The sequence below is a fragment of the Loxodonta africana genome, chromosome 5, assembly GCF_030014295.1.
Source record: "Loxodonta africana isolate mLoxAfr1 chromosome 5, mLoxAfr1.hap2, whole genome shotgun sequence".
Lineage (NCBI taxonomy): Eukaryota > Metazoa > Chordata > Mammalia > Proboscidea > Elephantidae > Loxodonta > Loxodonta africana.
Genome location: NC_087346.1, coordinates 136,461,772 through 136,470,778, shown reverse-complemented (window position 1 = coordinate 136,470,778; position 9,007 = coordinate 136,461,772). Strand labels below are relative to the sequence as shown.

At 41.4% G+C, this 9,007-nt stretch overlaps 1 non-coding gene across 1 annotated transcript; it reads right to left on the bottom strand.

Moving 5' to 3' along the window:
- Window positions 1-8,375: 8,375 nt before the first annotated feature.
- On the bottom strand, window positions 8,376-8,446 carry TRNAE-UUC (transfer RNA glutamic acid (anticodon UUC)). Its single transcript has one exon. It is a non-coding gene; the product is annotated as a tRNA-Glu (tRNA).
- Window positions 8,447-9,007: the final 561 nt, after the last annotated feature.

Genomic DNA, 9,007 nt, shown 5'->3' with positions numbered 1-9,007 from the left:
ATTCGAACTGCCAACCTTTTGGTTAATAGAAGATACAATTAAAACACTTGAAATTGATAATCCCTATTATTTTTAATTTCCCTAAAACTTGAAGGCCTAATTGGAATCCCATCTTCATCAGGAAGTTGTCCAGGGTGGCCTGTGTGACGTTTTCCCCTCATCCTCTGAACTCACACATCTGCAGCACTTTGGCTGCATGTAGCACGGGGTTCATGTGTCTGCCTTGGCTCGCCAGCCAGACTGTGAGCTCCTGGAGGGCAGGAGCTGGGCTTCAGCCTCTTTGAATTCCCTGCAGGACCTGGGCTTGACATCCTGAGCATAATAGATGAATGGATATTCAAATTGTCTCTCAAATCAATGAGTCCAGGAAGTAACTTTCTTCTAATAAAAAAAAAAAAAATTTTTTTTTTTTTTTTTTTAATATCCATAGAATCTGAACATTCTCACTGTTTCACTGGCAGGGCTTAAATTTTTGAGAGAAAACATGGGGGAAATGCTACGCGAAGAGACTTTTGTAAGCTCTGCTGGTCTGTCACTCAAATAAAACTCAGGACATTTGGCCAGCCAACACAGTTAAAGACTTCTCTGCTTTCTAGTATTAAATTTTCCCACTGACTCAAGCTAGGTGAAAAGCATGTTCTCTTCCCTTCATAGTTAAAAAAAAAAAAAATTAAGACGCTGCTAAAGACAGTCATCAAACCTTGAACGAATGAGTGAATGAATGAATGAAGAAGCAGAGTACTTGGGAGCTGGGATTTCGAAGATGAATGAAACACTGACATCCACCCTCAAGATGCAAACAATCAGCCAGGAAACATAAAGCACACCACAGACATGAAAATAAATACTATGAAAGGCAGAGTAATATTAAGATCCAAAGAACAAAAGAATGACGGTGATTTTAAAAAGAGAGGAGGCTCTAACAGGGAAGGGCACCGGGGAAAGTCCCTTGGAGCAGTGACTGAGCCTTAAGCAAGGCCTTGAAAAATGTATCAGATATTCACCGCTAAAGTGATGGCAAAGGCCTTGCAGGCCCAGGAAAGCAAGAACTGGGTGATAAAGAGAGTCTGGGCTTTGCTCCACGAGGGTCTGGGTTCTAGTCTCAGGTCAGCCGCTTACAAGCTGGATGGCCTTGCATAATTCCTCATCTCTTTGAACCTCAGTTTCTTCATCTATAGTTTGGAAAAACATTGCTAAATCGATAGACTCCTATATTAATTGTGCTAATGTATTTCAAATTGACTAGCAAAGTATCAGGTCAAAGGCAAAGGCTTAAGATCTTAGTGTGCATTTGAAAAACAAATCAATCAATGAAGTATTTATAAGAAGAACATACTACAGACCTGATAAACCAGCTGTCATCAACTCCAACTCATGATGACCCCATGTGTCAGAGGAGAACTGTGCTCCCTAGGGTTTTCAGTGGTAATTTTTTGCAAGTAGATCCCCAGGCCTTTCTTCCATGGTCCCTCTGGGTAGACTCCAACCTCTAAACTTTCAGTTAGCAGTTGAGTGGATTAACTGTTTGTACCACCCAGGGATTCCATGGACCCAATATGCACTATCGAAAACACACAGAGAGTACTAAAAATCGCTGTTTCACTTCCTACACCCTCCTGAAGTTTGTAGTCTAGTTTTGAACACACACAAACACCAAGGAGAGTATGACTCCAGGCTCAAAAGAAACTAGGCTAATCAACCATCCAGCTTTTACCCAAACCAAGGGGAGTTCCCAGAATGCAGGACTTTCAGTGCTATAAGGAGGAAAATCCTAGGCAAACCTTAATCAGCTGGTCACCCTAGTGGAGAGATGCAAGTTACAAGTTTCACAGGAGATCTGAGAAGGGAACTAGCATTGGGGTCCATATAGTTGGAGGAGGACCTGCACATAGTGAAGAATTCTAGGCTCCTACATCCAGCTGTTCCTCCTTCTTCCTAGTCCCAGGATTCTGGAAGATTTTTTGAAAGAAGATCCACTCACCTTAAAATTCAAATTTAAATAGAACCCTTAGCTTTGAACTTGAAACCAGGCTTTCTGTTGGGTATAGGCGAGTGCAGTTTTTCTCATTTTGAAGATGGATAAACTGAGCTCCACAGACAGGTTAAACAACTTGTTCAAATCAACGACACAGCTGGAAATAAAACCCAGTTTCTTTACCTCCTGGTTCAGTATGTATTTTGGGATATAAAACATAGGCTTCAAACAGTGTTTAAGTTCTATTTAACCTTAGTGGGGGATATTCCAATTAGCATACCCACCCCCAGGTGTTTTTCCCAGTTGAAATCTTCTTCCTTTTTCACAGAGTGAAGGAAATGCTTCCCCTCCCCCACCTTTTTTTTTTAAACTAAATCTGGCAAGTGTTAGTGGCTTCTTTGGTTTCTGCTCAATTCAACTCAACAGAAGCTTGAAATGTATTCCATTTTCTGTACCAGTTAAGAAAGGACTGTATAGGGGTGGGGAAGATCAATCACTTGTGAAAAATGCTAGGTGTCCCATTATGATATGATAAGTTCAGCAGCAAAGCATATGCGTTTTTTGCTCTCTGAATAAATGGCAGAAGTCAGTTCCCCATAAATTCAAAATGTGTATTAGAACATGAAATCATATTTTAAGTGGATTTCACATATTGCTTCTCTTCATCAATCTAAATACCAAAGATTAAGCTCGCCACTTGGCTCTTGCGGTCTTTACTCTGCCCACCCCCCTTTTTTTTAATACTTTTGTTTAATCAGATATAAAAATAATGGTTAGTGGCCTTTATTTCTTAGAACTACTTGAAAGGGGAAGGGAGAAAATGACCTCGGCCTGCTCTCTCCAGTCCAAAAAAATAGTTTTATTCATTACAACTGTTTCTGGCCTCTTTCAAAATGGCGCTGTTTCCCAAATGGTGAAGCTGGCCAAAACACCTTGCCACTGGGCCAATGCACAGTTCCCATCCTTCTGCCCTTTTGATGCAGATCTTTTTATTCACCTTCCAGGATCCCACACAGAAGAAGTAGAGGGTAGGAGTTAAGAACTCAGATGCTGGAGCTAAGATCTCTAGGTTCAAAACTCAGCTCTATCACTTCATAGCTCTGTAATCTTGGAAGAGCTGCTTCACCTTTCTGTGTTTTGGCTTCTGTAAAATGGGAATGAGGGCCTACATTACAGTGTTTTGTAAGGCGCAAGCACATCCAAGGCACCGAGAACCCTGCCTGGCACATGGTAAGTATTAAGTGAGAGATATGTGCTCCTCTGACCATCCGTATTGTCTCCAGGAAAAGTCTACTTCTACCAGACTTCCGGCCCACAAGGTATTAACCAACCTACAAACCAGTTGCCACAGAGTCATTTCCAAGTCATGGTGACCCCATGTGTGTGCAAGTATAACTTCTCCATAGGGTTTTCAGTGGCTGATATTTTGGAAGTAGATCATCTTGCCTTTCTTCTGAGTTGTCTCTGGGTGGACTTGAACCTCTGACCTTTTTTTTTAGCAGCAAAGAGCATTAAGCATCTTCACCTAATTCTTTTTTTTAACTAGCTTACACAGCAAGTTAGGTTCCCATTTGACAATTTCCGCACAAATTGCTCAGCGACATTAATTACATTCATCACAAAGTGTCAACACTCTTTTTAATTGTGTTATGGTTGTTCCATCTCCAGTATTCTAGCTTCCCTGTTCCCTTATCTTCTTGTCTTTACTTTTGAGTAATCATTGATCTTCTGGTCTCATACTGATGGTTTTTTAAAGTAGAGCACAAATCTTAGGGTAATATCCTTTATTTCATGTGCTACTCTATCTTACTAAAAGATGATCTCAGGGGATAGGCTTGGTTCTAGGTTTAAAGAGTATATAAGGGCCAGGAGGTTTGACCCCTTGCTGAAAATTTGCGTTACCATTCCCAGATATACTGAGTCAGAATCTACATTTTAACAAGATGCCCTGGAAAGGACTGGTTTGAAGCCCTGCTCAGGGCTATAGTCTCAGTGAGTCCCCTGTTCTCTTTACTCTCTCAGTTTGTTTCAGCCCCTAATCCTTTGTTTATTCTTCTCATTTTAACTGACCTGCAAACCTCTCCATCTTCTGATACCACCATCTGGAGGCTCCTTCTGAATCTTTTTTGCAGGCTCCTTCTCCTCGTCTGTAAATGTTCCTCCATCTTCTCAGTTCTTTGCCATCTTCTCATCTCTGTCTCTATTCTCTCCCTCAAAAATCTCACCTGGGCTTTCAGAACTTTTCCTCTGAACACCTGACTCACATACCTGCCCACTCCCTTCTTCTACCAGGATGACTAGTAGACATCTCAGAGGTAATGACCATAGATGGCTCCTTGCCTGTTCCCTACCTTGGTAGATGGCACAACCATCCATTCAGTTGCTCAGGGTCCAAAACCTAGGAGTCAAGCTTGATTTTTCTCTTTCTTTCACCCTCCCAAATCCATATCCCAAGAGCTCCACCTTGAAAATCTTCCCTAATCTGGCCATTCCTCCTCCATGTCTATTGCTGCTATTTTAGATTTTGTCCAAGTCTCTGTTGTATCCTTCTAACTGGTCTCCCTGCCTGCATTCTTGCTCCCTATCCCCCACCCCACATAATCCTCCCTCTACTGCTCTGCCAGAGAAATCAGGAAAAAAAAAGGAAATTTGATCTTATCATTTCCCAGTTCAAATGCCTCCCACACCTACTGGTTTCCTACTGCATTCAGAATAAACTCCTCTCTCTTTATTCTGGCCTCGTCACTGTCCACCGTGATTTAGCCCCTGCTTTTATCGCTCCCACCTTTCCTTCCTCCACTCTCTTCTATATTTATTGCACTATCGACTTATTTCTGTTTTTTAAAATAATCCAAGCCCACTTCTCCCTTAGGGGTCTTTGCAATAGCTGTTACCTCCGGCTAGAATATTCTTCCTCCCATCATTCAGATCTCTGCTCAATGGTCACCTTCCCAGAGAGACTTCCCCCTACTGTTCTACCTACAACAGTCTCAGCATCAATCACTTTCTATGTCATCATCCTGCTTTATCTTCATCATATACATCATCATTACCTGAAATATTATTTCACTGTTACTTTTTTTATTGCCGGTCTTCTCCCAAAATCCATAAGAGCAAGGATCTTGTCTAGTTCGCTGCCTTATCCCCAACGTTTGAAAAAGATGAAATGCACGGTTATTACTGCTATTGTTCCCCCACGTGTCTGTCAGTTTGTCGTACTGTGGGGGCTTGTGTGTTGCTGTCATGCATGTGAAAGCTGGACAATGAATAAGGAAGACCAAAGAAGAATTGATGCCTTTGAACTGTGGTGTTGGTAAAGAATATTGACTATACCATGGACTGCCAAAAGAATGAACAGATCTGTCTTGGAAAAAGTACAACCAGAATGCTTCTTAGAAGCAATGACGGCGAGGCTGCGTGTTACATACTTTGGACATGTTGTCAGGAAGGATCAGTCCCTGGGGAGGGACATCATGCTTGGTAAAGTACAGGGACAGCAGAAAAGAGGAAGACCCTCAATGAGATGGATTGACACAGTAGCTGCAACAATGGGCTCAAGCATAATGATTGTAAGGATGGCGCAGGACCGGGCAGTGTTTCATTCTGTTGTGCGTAGGGTCTCTATGAGTCGGAACTGACTCGATGGCACCTAGCAACAACAACAATTGCTATTGTTAGGTGCCATCGAATCAGCCCCTGGCTCATATCAACTCCATCCACAATGGAACAAAATGCTGACCAGTCCTGTGCCATGCCCATAATCAGTTGTAGATCAGGCCACTGTGATCCGTAGCATTTTCATTGGTTGATTTTTTGGAAGTAGATCACCAGTCCTTTCTTCCTAGTCGATCTTAGTCTAGACGCTCCAATGAAACCTGTTCAGCATCATAACAACACACAAGCCTTCACTGATAAGATGGGTAGTGACTGCACTTTAGGTGCATTGGCTGGGAATCGAACTCGGGTCTCCATAAGTATTTGTTGAATGAATAAATGAATGGCAATTTTTTTTTAATCTCTCAAACTCATCCACATAACACTGGTGAGACTTTTTACAGGCCTAGATAATTATACTGTAATTAGTCTTAAAGAAGGGCATTTAAGTTGCAATTGAAGCAGATGAATGACTGTTCTGAGGACACTGGCCACTCGTTCACTGTCTCCAGTGTGGAATGAACATGCAGAAACTGGCTTAAATTGTGGTGGGACAGCTTTGCTTGACGCAAGGAAAATCTTTTTCATTTTAAGGGTCATGAGTAATTAGGAAAGACTATAAAAAAGGTGCCAGCACTTGATTACTTAAGCACTTTACAGACAACATAGCCAATTATTTGCCTTAGATGCTTCAGGAATTGTTAATTTATTATCATTATTAATGGACAAAATGACCTATAATTTATGCAATATTTCATCTTTTCTAAGATGCATGAGCTACGGCTGCTAACCAAAAGGTCTGCGGTTCAAATCCACCAGCCACTCTTTGGAAACCCCATGGGGCTACTCTATCCTATAGGGTCCCTATGAGTCGGAGTCAACTCAACAGCAATGCGTTTGGCTGCTTTTTTTGGAAACCAGAATAGGAATCCCCGGATCATGTAAATGGTTAATGTGCTCAACTATTAACAAAAGGTTTGAGGTTCGAGTACACTCGGAGGTACCTCAGAAGAAAGGCCTGATGATTTATGTCCAAAAAAGCAGTCATTGAAAACTTTATGGAGCACAGTTCTACTCAGGGTTTAAACCTGTTCAGGGTTCAAACCCCTGCGGAGAATTTGCATTTCCAAGTTCCCTGCTGAGAATCTGTATTTCTAACAAGTTCCCAGGAAGTTGTACCTAAGAATCAGCTGGGGATCTTACTAAAATGTAGATTCTGATTCAGTATATCCAATTTCGTATATCTTTGCAGGGACTTTCTAGAAATGCAAATTCTCAGCAAGAGGTACACCTGACTGAACCAGTTCAAAGTCCTGGTTCTACTCTGGCACACATGGGGTCACCATGAGTTGGAACCAACTCAACAGCAACTGGCTTTTGGATATCAGAAAATATCTTACAACTGGTAGTGCATTATAGTGAAATCGGCAGCATTCTTTTTGCAATGGTAGATAAAATAATGTTGCTTAATATATGGCATCTTAGATTCAATAAACTGAAATAATTTATTATAAGTCACATTCATTGAATACTAGCTTTGAGCAAGCATTTATAAATGTTACTTTTTTAAAAAAATTAGTCTTCAAACAATAAATCTATGGAATAGGTATCATTACCTATTTTATAAATAAAAATCTAAGAATCAGAAAGATAACTTTTCTAAAGGCACATGGCTTCTAAGTGTTAGAGGCAAGAATTTAATCCAGATATGTCTGACCCCAAGCCAATACTCTTCACCACTCTGCAAAAATTATTCAGTTAGATTCTGCACATAAAATGCTCATCATAAATGTGGCACATAGTAGGTGTTTAGTTAGCTCCCTTCCTCTCTGCTCCTTCACATTTGCATGAATGCAAGAGCATGAACCCTGCTAGGAGTTCAAGATTTATGTAAAATCTCTTCTAGGGAAAGCATTGACAGAGTTTGAGATTTGCCTTTTTGAAAAGATCTGAGCCCATAACAAAGGCATCAACTTAGCTTGGAAATCCGTGAGACCACAAATGATTGCGGTGCTAAAGGACCACTCCCTGATGAACAGGAAAGAGCAGAGAAGCCAAATTAACTCCTGCCTCAATCTTGACTCAGAGCAATGCTAACAAGGAAAGATTTTTAGAGCTGATGGGTCAAATGCCCTAGACCTAGCAAGGGAGGTACAGCACAGTGGGAAGTGCATTGGTTTTCACATCTGACAGTCTTGGGCTCAACTCCCAGCTCTCCTTCTTAACCAGCTGAACCACTTAACCTCTCTGGACCTTAGTCTTCTAATCTCTAAATTAGAAGAGGCACTACTTCCTCTTCAGGCTTTCAGTAAGGATTTGTTTATTTCACAAATATGTATTGAATACTTTGTATGTGTATCCAGGATACATCACTGAACAAAAGAGATAAGGATCCCTGCCCTCCTTTGGCTTGCATTTTAGCAGATAGCACTAACACATGCAGAGTACCTAGCATATCTCTTGGTGAGCCTTAAATAATGTTGTTAACCGATGTCAAGTTGGCCCCTGATTCATGGCGACCCCACGCACAACAGAAAAGAATGCTGCATAGTCTTGCACTATTCCATTGATTGGTTGAGAATGGGACTATCAGGATCCACAGGGTTTCCACTGGCTGATTTTCAGTAGTAGGTCACCGGCCCTTTCTTCCTAGACCATCTTAGTCTGGAAGCTCCCCCGAATGGTAATAAATTTCATAGCAACTTACAAGCCTCCACTGACAGACAAGTGGTGGCTACACATGAGATACATTGGCTGGGAATGGAACCCAGGACTCCTGCATGAAAGGCAAGAATTCTACCATTGAACCACCAATGGCCCCTCCTTAAACAGTAGTCACATTATTAAGTAGGAGTGTTCAGATTAGATATTATCATTGTGTCTTAGCTATCTAGTGCTGCCATAACAGAAATACCACAAGTGGATGGCTTTAACAAACAGAAATTTATTCTCTCACAGTCTAGGAGGCTAGGGGTCCAAAGTCAGGGTGCCAGCTTCAGAAAGAAAAAAAAAAAAAAACCCTGCAATTTATAAATGTCTTGGGAACTCGAAGGTAAAGTTGGAGACCTCCTGAACAAAAAGTTTAAACTCTTGCTAAAAACCAAAGAAAATCAGTTGCTGTTGAATCGATTCTGACTCATAAGGACCCCATGTTTGTCAGAGTTTAACTGCTCCATAGGGTTTTCAATGGCTGTGATCTTTCAAAAGTAGATCACTAGGCTTTTCTTCTGATGTGCCTCTGGTTGGATTTGAGCCACCAACCTTTTAGTTAGTAGCAAAGCGTTTACCATTTGCACAACCCAGAGACTAAACTGTTGCTACTAAGTGTTGCCACTGTAGCCAATAAGAAGCAGGGTTGGCAAAGGCTTACAGAGGCAG